General features: G+C 41.6%; 1 protein-coding gene across 1 annotated transcript in view; it reads right to left on the bottom strand.

Annotated features, from left to right (window-relative positions):
- The window catches only part of IPCEF1 (interaction protein for cytohesin exchange factors 1), a 77566-nt gene extending 66155 nt beyond the window's left edge, over nucleotides 1-11411 (bottom strand). Inside the window, exon 1 of the mRNA XM_068151617.1 lies at nucleotides 11314-11411. The gene's annotated coding sequence lies outside the window, so the exon portion shown is untranslated. The remainder of the gene's footprint in view (nucleotides 1-11313) is intronic.
- Between the last annotated feature and the right edge of the window lie 7150 nt (nucleotides 11412-18561).

The following is an 18561-nucleotide window of genomic DNA, read 5'->3' as shown; positions in this document are numbered from 1 at the left end:
TTAACTATTAACTACTGATTAGAGCACGGAAGACACATAGCAGCAGCACACTTTCTGGTACAGCCACTGTGTTACAGCTGAATGAAGCACTAGTTTAAAAGCAGAACATGACAACTGACCTCTTACAGCAAAGAGGTAAGTTGGGACCTAGATTGGCACACTCTTCCTGTGAAGAGATCAGGTTTCAGTGAGAGGCTCACCTGGAGCTCTAATGCTCTAAGGAGATAAGGAGAATCTTACAAGACATTGACTTTCTGTGCACAACTCTATTATCTCTATATATAATCAAAGCATTATAGGAGCTGGTTATGCTCTGAACAGCATTCAGTCGTGTAAAATGTTATACAAGTACAAATTATAACCAATTTTAAACCCAGACTAAAACTAGTCAGACTAAATATTTAATTGTCCGTTCTTAATCCTACCCTATCACACACAGGGAAAAAAAAAAAAGAACACCACATAAAGCTAAAAAGCTTTTTGGAAATATGAAGGAAGATCATTTTAAAAAAGTGCCACATATACATTTAACTATCAAAATCTGTAGAAGATAACAGCTTTGTTTCAATGTTTTGTTCTAATGTGTACTTGCAGCCCAGAAGGCCAGTTGCATCCTAGGTTGCATCAAAATAAGTGTTGCTCAGCAGATCAAGAGAGGTGATTCTGCCAATCTGATCTGGTGAGACCTCTCCTGGAGTACTGTGCCTAGCTCTGGTGCCCTCGACATAAGAATGACATAGATCTGATGGAGAGGGTCTGGAGAAGGACTGGACCCCTCTGAACTTATCAGAGGGCTGGAGCAGCTCTCCTATGAAGACAGGCTGATCTGGGGTTGTTCAGTCTGGAGAAGACAAGGCTCTGGGAAGCCTTCCAGTACCTGAAAGGGGCCTACGAGAAGACTAGAGAGGGATTATTTACAGGGGCATGCAGCAATAGGACAAGGGGCTATTGTTTTAAACTGGAGAGGGGAAGATTTAGATTCGACATTAGGAAGAATTTCTTCATTATGAGAGTGGTGGGACAATGGAACAGCTTGCCCAGAAAGATGCTGGAGACCCCATCCCTGGAGACATTCAGGGCCATACTTGATAGGGCTCTGAGCAACATGATCTAGTTAAAGATGTCCCTGCCCATGGCATGGTTGGTTGGACTATATGACCTTTAAAAGTCCTTTCCATCCCAATGAATTCTGTGATTATAACCCACTAGTGACAACAACTCCTCCAGCTGTCTACTGAGAAGGTGACAACCATACACATATCTTGTCCCCAAAGAGATCACTCTATACATGCAAAACGGAGCAGGGAGTGGAAACATTGCAAACCTGCAACCTCTCTTTAAACAACTTTTACAATATCACAGCTCAAACCATTTCCTTCTTTCTCCAGTAAGAACTGTGCACATTCTAACCTAAGAAAATTAAACAGAAGTAAGATTTAGACCCTGCCCACTTCTGTTACCACAAAAAAAACAAAACAGAAAAAAAGTGCAATCATTTCAAACAGACCAAAGAATTGACTGAAAGCCTTAACAAAAAATTGAAACTTGTTGTGGACAGAGAAATACTCATCTGCATGTTTTTCTCAGTACTAATTTAGAAAGTTAAGTTTTTCATGTTCTTTATTAAATACAGTTCAGACAGATTCTCTTCAGGCACAGGAACTCCATTAAGCAGAAGTCATTTCAAGGCCTAAATAATTAGTGGTGACCACCAGCATGTGGTTCTGAATGATTCACAACCACTGAATAGTTCAGAGAAGGAAAAACAGTCTAGCTGTAGGAGAGCACTAGTTTACAAATCAAGGGCTTTCCATTCCCTCATTTGCTTTGCAGTGCTGAGCAAACTTGGCTTACCTCTGACTCAGTTCCCCAGATCACCCACAGAAAGCAATGGCTGTTTTCTCCTTGCAGATTGAATGTTATCAGGAACTTCAACTCTCCAGCTGTGGGGACTGAAGTCCCCCGGTACTACCCTAAACAAATCTTTGCTATTAGATACCAATTGAGATCTGTCACATTCATAGCTGTTGTTAACCTTTTAAATAGAGGAATTAAGAGATTCAAAGACCAGACTTTTGTGATTTTAAGTTAAAGCTGATGACAATGTCATAGTTGCGATGACACAGAATTCAGTACTTCTGCAAGAAGAAGGGGTGAAACACCTCTGCTCCAGGTGCTACCAGAGCTCCAGTTCCCTGGAACTGCTACATAACAATATTAATGCCAACACATGCTTCACAGTCATTTTCCTAAAGGTTATACACAGCATCCACTTATGACCTCTGACATCAAAGCCTAAAGATAGAACTAAGTTTTCTAAACCTACAGATCCTTCACCAGGCCTTGAGCTTCCAGGCACTTACAGAATAAACTCCTCGTATTTCATTTGCAGAAAAGCCAGGGGACAAGATGAACTTGTTTTGTGACATGTGGTCTCAGGACAGTTGCTTTTATCCTCCATATATAGCAGTTTCAGACACTGCTAGGTAATAAAGGAGTTTCCCCAATTTACATAGTGGTTTTCCTTCTCTTCTTCCCTTACATCCTCCGAGCAGGTGAAGCAGAGGACATGGGAAAAACTCCAAGAAGTCTCCATGAGGCAGAACACCAGTCCTTGCTATATTTTTGCCAGTCATGCTACAGAGCTCCTAGACCCAACTGAAATATGAGGTGAGTGCCAGATTTTCTCTACCATGTGGAGAATTAACCTTTGCTTAGCAATTCTCTTTAGAGAGATAGAATGAAAAGACAACTCCAGACAAACATACATAGTTGCTTTGCTTTCTCTCTTCAGACCTAGTGACATCCCCTTTTCCTACTCTTCAGGTCAAAGGATCATATTTTACCTGCTGTCCTTACTTCAAGAACACCTGGATCTGAGAAGCAACCAATTGTTCTACAGCCCAGCTGCAGCTGAGTTCAAGATGCAAATGTGACAACTGAACAGAGAGAAGTTCTGGGATCTTGCTCTGGTGTAGGCTAAGAGTGGGATGACAGAAGAGGACAAGCATACCAATGCCTGTGTAAGGCCTTGTGATAACTCACAGGTATCTCAGGGGTTTTACAAGTATCAGTTGTATTTACTATAGCTTAAGTGTTCCCTCCTATAATAGAAATTCAGGTTTTCTATGGCTGCTTCCCAATTTAACATTCATTAAACAGCCAACTCCCTTGGTCAGGATCAAGGCCTCATCATGGTAGATATGAAGTAGATAAAGCAGATAACATCATCCCATCCCAAAGACTTAGCAAAGATAAAGAGAGAGTAAGATGATAGCAATGCTCCTGGAGCAGGAAAAACCAAATCCAGCCATGCCCCCCTTTGCCTCTATCAGAATGTTGATTATATGTAAAGCCCTGATTGTAAATGTACATGTAAATAGAAATCAAGACTCAAACTCAGAGCGGGGAAGTTTGACTGAGGTCTGTAAGCTTCTGCCTGTAATAATCTTCATGCCTTCTGATTAGAGTAAAAAACAAGGGTTTAGCATTTTCCTCTAATTTACTATTTGTAAATGTGCTTCCCTACCCCCCCACCCCCTTCTGACTTTCCACTTGGTTTTATTTATGTAGACACACCAATGTGGTAAATTTCAGACCTGTAATTTGTGGCTTTCTGACTGGGGATGGTTCTGAAATAGTTCTCATGTGGCTGTTCCTCCACCTAAATATTTACACACATACACACTGTGCATAGGTTTTATTTATGTGTATGAGTAAGGGCTCTGCATGCTTCACACAATTTTTCAGAGTCTATATGTGCTTCTGATCGTGACAACATGCTAAAGTTATGTGCCTACGACACACATTTCAAATGTATTTATACAAACTAGTATGTGCTCACCCTTGAGGTGTTTTCTATATATAAAACAGCTAAAGATTAGACTTCCTGTTCTCATTCTTTCCCTTCAAATTCTTCTCTTATTATTCATTGTATACACATTCCCATTACAACTCAGCTATACATCATTTTTCACGGGCATGGAAACAGTCAAACATGAATTCTGATTATATGTGTCCAGAAAAGGGCCATGTGGATGATCAGAGGGCTGGAGCACCTCTCCTGTGAGGACAGACTGAGAGTTGGGGCTATTCAGTCTGGAGAAGAGAAGGCTCTGAGAAAACCTTCTTGTGGCCTTCCAGTATATTAAGAAAGCTGGTGAGGAACTTTTTAGGGTGTCAGGTAATGATAGGACTAGGGGGAATGGAACAAAAATAGATTCAGATGGGATGTTAGGAAGAAATTCTTCACCATGTGGGCGGTGAGGCACTGGAACATATCGCCCAGGGAAGTGGTAGAAGCCCCATCCCTGGAGGTTTTTAAGACCAGGCTGGATGTGGCTCTGAGCAACCTGATCTAGTGTGAGGTGTCCCTGCCTATGGCAGGGGGGTTGGAACTAAATGATCCTTGAGGTCCCTTCCAGCCCTAACAATTCTATGATAGACAAGTACATGATTAAGCATGAGACTATTCCCTAAACAGACATCTGGACTTTGATATTTCAGTCAGTTCAACAATGATGGTACATTATCTTTAATGTATTTTTATTTATGTGCATGGCTGGACAGTCTGTGCTTTGTACAAACACTCATATTCATCCACAGAGAGACAAGAAACCATCATTTCAAAAAGTTTGTCAGGGAGCAGAGAGAGAGACCTGCACATCTCAGCCAGGCAGTCAATCACCATGAATAACAAATAGAAAACCATGTTTCCTATTTGTTTCTGAAGGAAATTGGTGTAGAGTTTCCAAGGGATGTGTATACCACACTGTTCTACACAAGGTGCTTGTCACACTGTCGCACACAATTTGTATGATTCATAATCTTGTTACAAGATTTGAGATAAAATGTTCTATTGGAGATAAAACAGAAGGCTGAGTGGACAAGAAAAGCCAAGCAGAACTAGTCATCACTGACAGCTTCTCACTAGCCCAGCTAGCTGAATAGTAGCTGTTGTGCTCTACCCACAGCAGAGTCATATAGATAAAAGTCAGACTGCCCAGCCAGTCAGACTGCAAGCACCATCTGCTCACACAGTGATATTTGAAGAAAATGTAAAATATTACAGCATAAACTCTGTCAGAAATTCCAGATAGTATTTTGCATGGATCTATTTGAAATAAATCTAGTGAAAGTGACATGAGAATATGCTGTTCTCATAGCAGCACGGAGTGGTGTAGGGCCTGTTAGGGTTATCAACACTGGATACTGCAGTCTGCAGAAAACCACCAGGTATCTCCAGCATTGTATGCCTTTGTATGCTCTCTGAAGGGGGAAAAAGTGAGGAGGGTCAAGTAGATGAGCATCAGAGTATCACCTCCACAAGAATGAACTTTCTTTTCTGACCAGGGTCACAGGTACAAATGCCTCTGAGCACCAGTGGTGGGTAGTAGTTTGGTGCCAGTTTCTAAGGAGTGAGGTTCAGTGGTGGTACCACTGTGCCTACTTTCACCTCACATGATGATGATGCTGTGTGATGGACTCTGCAGACATCAAACATGCTTTGGTGTGGGATACCTTCCTCTGCTGTAATAATCTGCAATCCTCCTCAGGGATCTTCAGTAATGCCTGGTTCTTCTTGCATAACAGGATAATCAGACAGATCGACAGACACCTTGGCTCCTCCAGCTGTGATCCAGTCCCTACCATGACAAAGAGGAGGCACCATTCCTCCTCCACCTCCACCCTTGTGAGCAAGACCTTGTGCTGCTGTAACCCTTTCTTGCACTGGGAAGAGTTTAGTGGAGAACAGCCAGCTCACTTAGGAGCTTTGTTAGAGCCCACTGGTGTCACACCAAACTCTGGACTACATCCTCTCTTACTCATCAACTATTTCATAGAATCATAGAATAGTTTGCAGTAAGCAGGGACATCCTCAACTAGATCAGGTTGCCCAGAGCCCCATTAAGCCTCACCTCCCTGGGCAACACATTCCACTGTTCCACTACCCTCATGGTAAAGTACTTGTTCCTAACACCCAATCTAAAGCTACTCTTCTCTAGTTTGAAACCATTGTCCCACATCCTATCACTAGAGACCACCTTCTTCCTGAAGAAAGTGCTGGCCCCAGGACCCACCTTCCACTGGGAAGAGGAGGGTACTGACAAAAAGCTGTTTTGCACAGTGAGAAAGCAGAAAGGCACATGATGACATGTCTGGGAGAAAAAGGCATGAGCATGTCCTGAATGCATGCCCCTGTCCCAGCTATGCTTCAGAGTCCTAGTGTTAGCCAGATATCAAAGAGGCAGAGACTGAAGGTAAAAATAAATAACCTACAGTCCTAAAGACAGAAGCCATTTAGGGTAGGGTTTTGTATCCTGAAACATTTAGCAGGTTTGAGTCTTGCTTTAATTTTGTAATAGAAATTCAGACCATTGTATTACCCAAATTTTATCCAAATCTTCAAAAATTCGTGAGGGAAATACAGCAGTCATTTTAAGTCAAATTTTCTGCAACAGAACTGAGCACAATTTTAATCTGGCTTCTCCCATTCTGGTAAACCCACAGTTTGACACAGTCTCCGGTATTATAACTCACATCCAGAATAATCCACTTCTTTACATTGATTCTGATGGAGATTCCTTGATAGAAAAAAAATGGATCTTTCAGACAAAAGGAATTTAAATTATTATTTTTTTAATGTTAAGTGGCACCTCATTGTCTACAAACTGTCAAATTAAGCAAACAAGGAGCGGGGAAAACCCTACCCTGTAAATAAGGCAATTACAAATGTAGTTTCTGCGATCTGGAACAAAAGCAAGGTCTAAGTGTGAAGAACCAAGAGGAAAACCTGTTGAAAATTTCTTCAAGTTAAAATCCCTATTTAAAAGGCAGAGAACACCAGTTTTAGAAAGGTCACAAAGTCACAGCAGTTTTCCCAAGGCATGGCTCTAAACATCAACTCGATGACTTTTTAAAGGCAGGAACAGACACAGCTGCACTTGGAGTGCAACACTTACACTAGGAAGAGAATAGAATGACTAACAAGATGTTTTCACTGAACTTTCTGTAGACATCCATTTTGAAAAAAATGTAGATAGCTACCATAGAATCATAGAATTTTTTCCTCTGGAAAAGACCTTTAACATGTCAACTAGCCATGTGCCTTGACCATACTTTATAAATCCAAGCTCTGTAAGCAGGGTTACAGCAGAGATGAAAGAGTGACTGAAAGATAGAATTGCCATTCCATCCTGTCATTCCATCTCTGATGAATCATAGAATGCTTCAGGTGAGAAGAGACCTTTAAAGGTCACCTAGTTCAACCCCCCATATTATAGACAAGTAATTTAATTGGACAGGATTAAAAAATATATGGGTATATACCCACAGACATACATGCACACCTAAATGCACTCATACAAAGCTCAGGCAAATTCCACCTAAACTAGGAAACCAGACTGGAAGATTCACTTTACATTAAGCCTTTGCACTTTATTCATAAATTGAATAGACTCTGGATGTTGTGACTAGCTAGCAGATGGCAAATTGAGCCACTACAGGGTGTCTACCATGACGTAACTTGTTGCTTCATCCTGAATTTTAATCAAAGGTTAATTGAACTCTGGTGCACTCCACTATAAACAAGTCCTGACATTAAAAACAAAAAGGCAAGGAATAATTTCATTAATGTGTTCCCATAGTCTGCCAAACATTCATCACTTACATTGCCCAGATATACTGCCAAAGGTGATAAACATACATATCAATAACAATAGTCTCATATTCTGCTCCAATTCCCATCACAGGAAAGGACAGCAAAACCATTAGGTGCAAGCACATTCAAGAATGTGAAAGATCTGGCTCTCCAAAGCCTTCCTGAACACATGTATAATAGCACAATACCTTAATCACAGTCTGATATTTCCACTCACCTCACACTTAATTGTACACATACACAAAAGTGAATACAAGGCAGATAGAAAATGAGCTAGCAACATTTGACATACATTTACATATGTATATAACACCAGAAATGCTACAACTACTTGATGTTACTCCAGTCACAATGCTGGCAGATAAAAACCCAACAATAACAAAACCAAAACAAAAACATTTAAAAAAATAATACTTTGCAAGAAAGAAGGGTCCTGGCAGAAAAATGATTGTACATCCTAGAACAAAACTACTATAACACTATAGTACATGTAGGCAGACCTGAACAGACCTGAACAGCTGTCAAAGCTGCCACATATTTCAGGCAGTATCTGAGTGTCCCAAATCTACTCAGGATTGTACTGTGGCTCAAGCAGAGATGAAGACATACAAATATCTCATTTTTAGTTTTCTGCATGCTTTGAAAAACAGAGATTGGTTACTGGGGTTTAATTTATCAGATTGTTATTCTCTTACATTGCTAATTTGTTATCTATATTATCCCCCTCCCCACACACACACACAAAACCAACAAAACACACCACCCTTAATCACAAGTTGTTCCCACTAATAAATTACCTATTTGATATGTTTATATAGGCTCTTTTCCACAGTATGAGTCATGTTGAAATTGCCCTAATTAAAACATTTCCATTTATTTGCATGACTAATCAGTATTTATCAGTAATGTGCCACTTTATATCTTCAAAGCACTTTAATTGCATATAAACGGATTATCTGAAAACTTGCCCAAGAGCATATCTTGGAATCTGAAGCACAGAGTCAGTCAGCTATTGCTTTCTAAAATAACTACTGCCTTTATGTGTGCATCGAATTGCAGTGGCAGTAATAGTGACAGGCCTAAAGAACCATATGTGTTACTTGTGGAAATAATGAATAGTCCACAGAAGAGGTAGCAGATAAGACAGTGCTCAGTGATGACATGGAAGAGCAGACAGCTCAGTCCTTCGAGTGGTAGAAAGGACACAGTCTATCCCACTTCCCCCCATGTGTTTTGCTGAAGAGAGCTGTCGTAGTTGTGTGCAAATGAAGTCCCACATCTCTGAAACTGCTTGCACCGTTCTTTCACTTCCTCCTCTTCAGTGCTTTCTATAGACTTGCACATCAAAATATTCAGGGCATCTGATGCTGTTTTCTGGAAACATTGGCCACTGATCACTTGCACTGTGTGGAAAATTAATTTCTTGGTATAATGCCACCACTGTGTCTCCTCACAAGGCTCTTACCCCTGGAGCCATCCATTACATGAAAGAAGACAAGAGCGGGTAGGTTTTTTGCTTCACAGCTTGTTTTACCAAAGAACTTGTGTACAGAGACAAGCTATTCCTATAAGCACAGCTCCTGACTATCCAGAAGTTATACTCCTTTATAAAGATTAAGACTTACAAGAGGAACAAGGCAGAGGAGGTTTGTGCGTGCGCACATCTGTGTACGTGAAAGGTCTTTCAACTCTATCATGTCAAAGAAAGCAAAATAAAAGGATAGATTTTGTAGATCTCTTGTTTTCATTTTCAAATACTAGAATACCTTTTAGAGCTATCAATACGCTTTCCTTTCAAGACTCAGATGTGTAATGCCAGCCCTAATACTTTCCTTGTGTTGAGGGGAAAAGAACTCACAGTTCTTCAAAATAACAGTATGTTTTTCCACTGTTTTGCAAGTGCCTCGACAGAAGGAGTGACAAGGGTAATTGCAGAAGATGATGATTTCATTCTAGGTAACTACAAAACTGTATGTTACTGCCACTGAACTGAATCTTCTCACTAATTCATTTGAGTGCTTCAGGCTCCTCTGAACCACAAAACTTTGCTACAGTTACAGTGAGTTGAAATATATATGGTGGCTTCTATCCAGAACCTGAAAACACTCGATGAACTCTAACGGGGTGCAATTATATTCAGCCTACTCACATCTCTGCAGATTCATAAGGTTGGAAAGAGACATCAAGAGATCAGTAAGCCTGTCCCTCCCAGCAGGATCAATTATACTTGGGCTACTCCCAACAGAGGCTGCCTAACCTGTTAGTAAAGACATCAAATAATGGAGGTTCTGCAGCTTCCTTCAGTAGTCTAAACCAGTGCTTAACTCTCCTCATTATCAGATTTTTCTACCAGCTTCAAGCTCCATGCTGTCAGTGGAGTCTCTTGGCATATAAAAATCTATCCTATAAATTTCCTACATAAATCTTTATCATGTTTGTTCTTATGATGCCAATTCAGTCACCCCTCCTTAAGGCTATACCACAACATTTTGTTTCATATTTCCTCAAAAGCCAATGATTTCTAAGCAAAAAGCCCTATAAGGCAGCTGTTTCCCCCTCATTAGAACTGCCTGCTGTGCTGAGTACTTTAGGTTCTGTGACAGGCACTGCCAACCCCAAAATGACAGTCATCAAAAGGAATGGAAGTGTCCCCCCACAACAGTCCATAAGATAATCTCTTGAAGCACCTGCTGAGAACAAGAACCCCAATTTTTTTTTTTTCTGCTCTCTTCTGATTAGAAAAGCAAGAAAACTACCATCATTTCCTGGGTTGATTATTATTCAGTTACAGAGTTTCGCATAGACTTAAAGGACAACTTGAATCCCTTTTGTTTGTGTCCCTCTTCAGTTTTGGAAGGGAAAAAGGAATAGAAAACTTGAGCCATAAAGAATATCTCTGAGCAATGCCCCTTTGCATTATTTTTCTCCATTCTGCCACTCTTCAGGTGTTTTGAGCTGTTGGGTTTTTTTCTACTTACTATAAAAGCGCCAAGAGACGAACTACATCACTGACACAGCATGCTCAGGAAGTTACAACTGTAAGATATGGTTTGCTACAAAAATCAAACAAACCAAACCAAAACAACAACAACAACAACAAAAAATACCAAAACCCACCACTTACAATCTAAATTTATAAGAGACTGGGGAAAAGGGGTAGAGTGTTAAAACTTGTTTGTCAATGTCAATGTAAACAAAACATCCCACAGAAACCTAGCTAAAACTTACATGTGGAAAACTAAAGATGTTGCAGCTGCAGAGTGTGCAGGTTTCTGCAGAATTACTGCACCTCCTCAACCCCCAAGCTGAGGCCCACTCCTTAGCTGGCAACTTTTATGGCATTAAACAAACCTTCAACATTGAACTTAGGTTGGTGAATGTGTGAATTAAGTATTACTTTTACAACATAGGCAGCACAACAAATAAGTCAAGTTACCATTTGCAGGAAACAGAAAACATGCAGTTTCAAGGATCTCCAGACCTACCACAATTTCTTTGCCTTTCCCGTGGAGCACTGCTTGAAACACAATTTATACTAAGCAAATCATGCTCCAAATGTGTAGAAAGCGCTATTACTTTAAAAGAAAAACAATTTATAACCTAGCTGTAATATATATTACCTCTTCAAGCCTGTGAACATAGTTTTAACTTACCACAAGTATAGAGATGTCACTGGAAAATCATCAAGTTTGCACTTATGAACCAGAAGGGCTTTCCCTTCCACAGACTCCTTCCTGACTTCATTTTCTTCCCTGTCCCACCCACCCCATCCCCCCCAATAGAGGAAGAGAGATCACCAGCTGCCTGGTGAAAAAAATAGACACCAAATAGCGTACGTCACATTCAGATGGCTTGACTGATTCAGCTTTTCCACGTGAACTTCACTAAAGCTGCACATAAATGATCCTTTGTGCCTTTCTGAATCAAACACATAATAGTTGAAGTACACATCAGGACAATTCCTACTTGAAGAATGACTTTCCATCTAAGATGCAGCATTGTATCCATTGTCTTACAACTGCTCCAGTTCTCCAATGTGTTAATAGCTACCTGTACTTATATACTGTAATATCTTCAGCCTTCAAAAACGCATTTCATATTGTTCTCAAAAGTTGCACCAAACAAGGCAGTGAAAAGAGGATCCAGGAACAAGCTCATCATCTTGAAAGTCATCTGATGTGACATTCATTGGTTTTAGAGTGGGAGGGCTGGGAAGGAACAGAAAAGCTAGATTTTGCAAGCAGTCTACTCTCTACTCTCCCATGAAGTTACCTGAAACTACATTTTGAAAGCTGTAGAAGAATAAAGTTTCCAGACAGTAGGCTGTAAGAAAAAAACAAAACCAACCAAACAAAACCCCCCACAAATAACCCAAAAAATCTAAACAAACAAAATCCCACACAAATGCAAAACACACACATATTTTTTGTCCATAGTTTTGGTTCAGCACTGCCCAAAGATAAAGAAACATTGCTGGGTTTTCCTTATCTAATTGCCTTGGGCTTTTCTCATTTGTTCAAATGTTCACTTGAATCCTCTTCATCAACAATACTCTATTTTCATTTCCTTCCTGCAACCCCAAATCAGAAACGTCTCTAATAAACCACACAGATTTGACAAAAAAAAAAGAAGAATCAGTCCTAGTGCTGCCTTGGACAGAACCTCTTGTCAGACAAGACCTGTTTTTTAGCAGTAGAAATGCTTGTTAGAAATTCTGAGCAAGGAGGGCCAAACTGGAGCTATCCAGAGGAACACACAGCTGTTGCCCAAGTGCATGTGTAGCACCCATGCCACCACAGGCAACACTGCTTAAGCAAAGAGAGAAGGCAGCAACAGATGGAATGGAATGATCATCGATGGAAGACACTGAAAACCTAGAGAGAAAAAACAAACAAACAAAAAAACTCCAACAAACAAACAAAAACAAACGAGAAACATTGCTTGGCCTGGTGTTTTGATCAACAGAAGGAAGCCTTTGGGGCCACCTAGTGTGCCTCTTTCTTCCAGTATCACCTCAGATTTTGTCTTAGGGGTGCAAGTTCGATAAGAGTACTGAAAAGCAATCTGAGAACCATGCTTTGGCAATATCTCTTCTTGCACTAGTGACTTTTCTTTGGTTTTGTGTTTTTATAACTGACTCTCACTTCATATTAAGATGCAAAGACGTTATGTATGCCCAACACAAAATGCTTGTGTCAAACTGGTCAGGCTGGTGCTACTCTCACCTTGCAGCTCCTACCCTGAGTCAATACTGTCAGACTCATCCACTCTCACCAAGATGTCTCTGATTACCCCCAGCAGCAAACACTGCATGAGGCCACAGGGTGCATGAAATTTTCTGCATTTTGAAAACATGTTACATATCTTATTGGAACTAGATGAAAAATCCACATTTCCAAGAGTGAGCTTTGGTTACCAAGGATGGTTCCAATTTTCTGAACTTAAAATTTCTGGTGGCGGTTTCTTCGTTTCCTGTCATTTCTTGACAGCAATCGGAGTAGTCTTCTACATGGCTTCCCATCATGTTCTCCCTCTTTGGTCAACCACTGAGAAAATGAGTCATGCTACTGAAACCTGAGCTTCTTCCATGTCCTGCTAGAGCCCTTATTCTCCACAAACAGACCATATCCATGCCAAAGACAACAGAAACCTCCAGCCACTATCAAGTGCAGCCAGGCTCACCTACGTGTCAGCATGCCTAGGTGTCTGCCTCAGTGCCTCACTTTGCAATGCCCCCCATAAAACCCCAGCTTACCTGCCCACTTTGCTTTAATAAAGGCCTTTCTGCACAGGATTCACAGCATTGGTGAATCATGCCCATGTCAAAAAAAAAGGAGCTCATAAGCTGCCAAACCCTTTTTTTTGGGGGGTTTTGTTGTTTGGTTTTTTTTTCTAATAATGGCTCCTTCACATTACCTCTGTGTTAATGCCATGCTGTGACATTCATCATCCCTCCAAACTCTTCCCACACTCCCACACTAAAGCAAACATGGAAAATCAAAGAACACTCATGTATTTTACCACATTAGCCTTTTATTCAGGTTTGTAGCTTTCTAGCTCCAAATTAATTTGCTACTCGAGTATACTTGTAAGCTAGTTCTGACCTACAGCTCTTTGGGATCACAGTCACAGCAATCAAGTGCAGGTTACACACCACAGGACACCGTGTGGTCTATGACACATGGTAGCACACCAGCCTCTCCCCAGTCTCCCTGCTAATGTGGAGTGACTCTTACCTGGCTCCCAGCTTAAGAAAAAGCCACAAAGAGGAGAAAGGTAATCCCCTACTCAACTGCAGGGCAGCAGGAAGCTGCCAGTAAAAATCTACCACACCCCTGAGGAAAAAAAAAGAAGGCCACAGAGCAGCCCTGGCATGATTGTAGGAGAGAACTCACCAGTGAGCTTCTGCTTAAAGGGTTAATGCCCAGCCACATGGGCAGCATCACAGGCATCCCTTCTGACCTGGAAACAATTAGGTGCACTCCTAAGCATTTGTGCTTCCTGTTTATTACTTCTAAAAATATACCTGAAGAATTACTCATTTCTTCTGCAACCAAAAACTTTCTAAATTTGTATTTTCAGAGCTGGACCAGAGGGCAGCCACTCAGCTCCTGAGCAGCAGGAAGAGAGGGACTGATGTTTGAGCTGCTGGGCTTCTCATCTTCTTGTCTTTTCATCATGCCAGACAAATGCACAAAGTTCACAATGAGCAGAAAAAGTAGACTTTTCTTCCTCTCCAGTGATAAGAAGCTGATGCATTTGGAGCTAAAGGACCAAGCCCTGCTTGGGGTGGTCTACGCAGCTTTAAAGCTGAGTCTAAGCCAACACTACTAAGCAGAGAGGAATTTTTCTGTGAATCTTGGGTTGGAAACACAGCACTATTTTTACTGGAAAACTCTGGCCAAAACTACCTTGGGCAACAAAACAAACTAGATTATGCTATAAATATTAAAAGCTTTATAGCTATTTGTTTGTTCAATAAATTCCTGGAAAGTCCCCTGGCCTTAATTGGAAGAAGAGGTCAGAGAGGAAGAAGAAAATAGGGAAACGGAAACAATTCATTTTGGAGATGACTTATTTTATTCTCCTTGTACTCACCCACAGCAGCTCATACCAACTGCCCACCAGAAACAAGCAGTCAAGACCCATGCCAGAATATATTAAGACTTCTCTGTGTTCAATGGGGTGTTCATAGGGCTTGGGGAAGACAGTCTCAGCTAGAGTTGTTCCATGCTTAAGAAAGTATTTGTTCAGGTTCTGTGGGGAGAAATTTAAAACACCACAGCTGCTCTGCAAGAATATACAACAGCCCTTACCTCCTGCTGTTGTATAATGAAATTAAACAAATCACCCAAGATACATCCACTGAACTTCAGCTGATCATTTCACCTGGGTGAAAATGCTTCACTTCATTATTATTCATTATCTTTCATGATAGCCATAAGGTAAAAAAGCAGGTTTCTTGTGTTTTAGAGGGTTTGGGGGGAGTTGATTTTTTGTTGTTGTTTGTATGGGTTTTTTACAGTTTAAAGATAACATTTTCCAGCCAGTTTGTGACTGCTTGACACTATTAACATTTTAATTGAATGTGTGTGAGAATTTCACTAGAAACATTCATGCTGGCAACAGGAAACAGGGGATGGAAGAGCGAAACACATTAATAAGTAGCACTGAAAAGCACATAATTACTTGGAAAAAACATGAAATACATGTATGAGTTTAGACTGTGGCATTTTCTATGCTTCCTGGTAAATACTTGCTGAACACAAAAGCCTCTAAGCAAAGGTCATGAGGGTCTGAGGCTCATTACCTGCAAAGGCCCTCCCAGAGTACATGAAAACGCATGACAGATGAGCACTGACAGCAAGCACAGCCCACAGCTTTGTTGGGATTTCTTCAGGTTTGCTCCACACCTACTTTGCTTCAGTCTTTACTCCTAAGACTGAACTCCCCTATGAATTCCAGAGCCTGATGAAGGAGAAGCCTGGAGGAGGGAAGACTCTCCACTAGTCAATGCAGACTAGGTTAGGGATCAGTTACATAAATTAAATATTCATAAGCCCATGGGCCCTGATGAGATGCAGCCAAGAGTGTTGGGAGAACTTGCTGATGTCCTACCACTCTCCATCATTTTTACAAAATCCTGGCAGATGGGAGAGATGCTGGAGGACTGGAGGAAAGCCAATGTCACTCCAGGCTTACAAAAGGGGCATGAGGTTCCAGGAAACTACAGACCAGTGAGCCTGACCTCCATCCCTGGAAAAATGATGGAATGGCTCATTCTGGAGGTCACCTCTAGGCACTTGGAAGAGAGGATGATGATCAGGAGTAGTCAGCATGGATTTACCAAGGGGAAATCATGCTTGACTAATCTGATAGCCCTCTATGGTGTCATAACTGAATGGATAGATGCAGGGAGACCAGTGGATGCAGTCTACCTTGACCTTAGCAAGGCTATTGACACCATCTCCCATAACATCCTTGTAAGCAAGCTCAGGAAGTGTGGGATACAAGAACAGACAGTGAGATGGATTTGGTCTCTGTTTTGTAACCAGTTCCTAAGAGTGGTGATCAATGGTGCTAACTCCAGCTGGACAGCTGTAACTGGTGGAGTCCATCAGGGATCAGTGCTGGGTCCAGACCTGTTCAACATCTTCATCAATGGCATTGATAAGGGGACTGACAGACAGAGTGTCTGCTCAGCAAGTTTGCTGATGATACCAAGCTGGGAGGCTTGGCTGATACACCTGAAGGCTGTGCAGCCATTCAACAAGACCTGGACAGACCTGAGAGCCAGTCAGAGAGGAACAGGTCAGGTTCAACAAGGATAAGTGCAGAGTCCTGCATCTGGGAAGGACCAGTACAATTTAGGAGGAGATCTGCTAGAGAGCAACCCCATGGAGAAGGACCTGGGAGTCCTGGTGGATAACAAGTTATCCATGGGACAGCAATGTGCCCTTTGGGCCAAGAAGGCCAATGGGATCCTGGGATGCATTAAGAGGAGTGTGTCAGGCAGATTGAGGAAGGTTCTCCTCCCCCTCTACTCTGCCCTGGTGAGAGGTACAGGGATCTACTCAAGGGAGTCCAAAGAAGGACTACAAGGATGATTAAGGGATTGGAGCATGTGCTTTATGAGGCTAGGCTGAAATTCCTGGGGCTTTTTAGTCTGGAGAAGAGAAGACTGAGAGGGGTTTTAATAAATGTTCATAAATATCTGAGGGCTGGGTGTCAAGAGGGAAGGGACAGGCTCTTCTCTATTGCACCCTGTGATAGGACAAGGGGCAATGGATATAAACTACAGCACAGGGGTTCCACCTCAACATGAGGAGGGACTTCTTCACTGTGAGGGTCACAGAACACTGGAACAGGCTCCCCAGAGAGGTTGTGGAGTCTCCTTCTCTGGAGACTTTCAAGACCCATCTGGATGACCTGCACTAGAATCTATGGTTCTACTATGGCAGGAGGGTTGGACTCGATCTCCAGAGGTCACTTCCAACCCCTAACATCCTGTGATCTCAACAGTTCCTATTCTGGCCCATCCATACAGAAGAAGGGCTACACTTAGAGGGGAGGAAAACAAGCAAATAAAAAACCACAAACAAAAATCCCTGACACCAACAAAACCCCACACTAAACAAGAAATCCCCAGACAACCAACACATGCAGCTAAAAGCTGCACTGCAATTTGGACTTAGTCATACTCTGATTCTTTTTGGCTGCTACCTCGCTGCCAAACTGCCACCGTGCCTGGTGAACATTCATCTGCACCAGCACACTGAGAACAAAGAGAAACTGCAATCTCCATGCATCAGCACTGTCCAGCTAGTTTTCTGGTTAATTCCTCTGTCTCTATTCCCAGTGAACACTTTGTGTGATCCCCTAAGAAATTGTATCTTTCCCCTCTCCCAAAAAAATAGTAGGTTAACTCCATAGCCACTCAATGGGAAAAGTCAGTGGTTTACATCATCCTGAACAACTGAGGTGACCACACAGGGAGGTTTAAAAAGAATTGTTTTTATCTATTCAATGTCATGTTAAAACAAATATTTCTCCCACTGGCGAGAACTGGAGGACACCCAAAGCTCTGGGTTTTTTCCCCTTCCACTGAATATGTAATCCCCATTTTTCTTCCTACTGGCAAAGTATGTGCAACAGACAACTTGTGCCTGTTTCATATTTAGTATGTATAAAAACATCCCAACTCTAAGTGATATTTTCCCAGTAATACTGTTTTTAAATTTGACTTTCAACTTCTGGACAGAGTCCAGAGTAACCCAAACCAAGCTTTTGGACTACTGTAGGAGGCCCCATGTGAATGGCAATCTCAGCAGTAGTTACTATCACAAAAGACAGCAAAACTGATGGTTATGCGCTTGCCAGAGAGCTGGATTCACATTGTGCAGACAAGAGGATAAAGAGAGGTTACTATTTTAAACTGATGCAGCAGCAGCGTAGGCACCAGAATTGATGAAATTATATATTGACAACAGCTCTTGACTGCTTTTGTCATGCATCTTTCAGCTCAAGTGCCACACATGCAACTATATATAACTACTTGAGTGACTGCCCTTGTTCCGTACTCCAGCACCACATGAATGTAGCAGTAGAAACAAAGGGGCAAGCAGCATTGTGAGAGTAGCTTCCTCTAGAAGTTAGTGCTACATAGCTGAAATGGTGTTTGACAAAACACAGACCCATATATTCAGCTTAGCCTGGCCCCTCTTCAATCTTCAAACTGAGTCTATTTGGAGAGCTCTTTCCCCATTTCAGTTCAAGTCACTGGCTTTCTTGAGAGCTCCTGTCCTTTATAAAACCTTACAGCCGGCAAGACGGCAAAAGCATTTCTACATAATGGCCACAAAGACTGCATGCTCCATAACCACAGCACATGAGAAAGAAAA

Source organism: Melanerpes formicivorus, unplaced genomic scaffold (assembly GCF_026170545.1).
Source record: "Melanerpes formicivorus ecotype bairdi unplaced genomic scaffold, bMelFor1.0.p_v2 SCAF_2, whole genome shotgun sequence".
Lineage (NCBI taxonomy): Eukaryota > Metazoa > Chordata > Aves > Piciformes > Picidae > Melanerpes > Melanerpes formicivorus.
The sequence above is the reverse complement of the archived record's forward strand: the minus strand, read 5'-3'. Positions and strand labels throughout refer to the sequence as shown.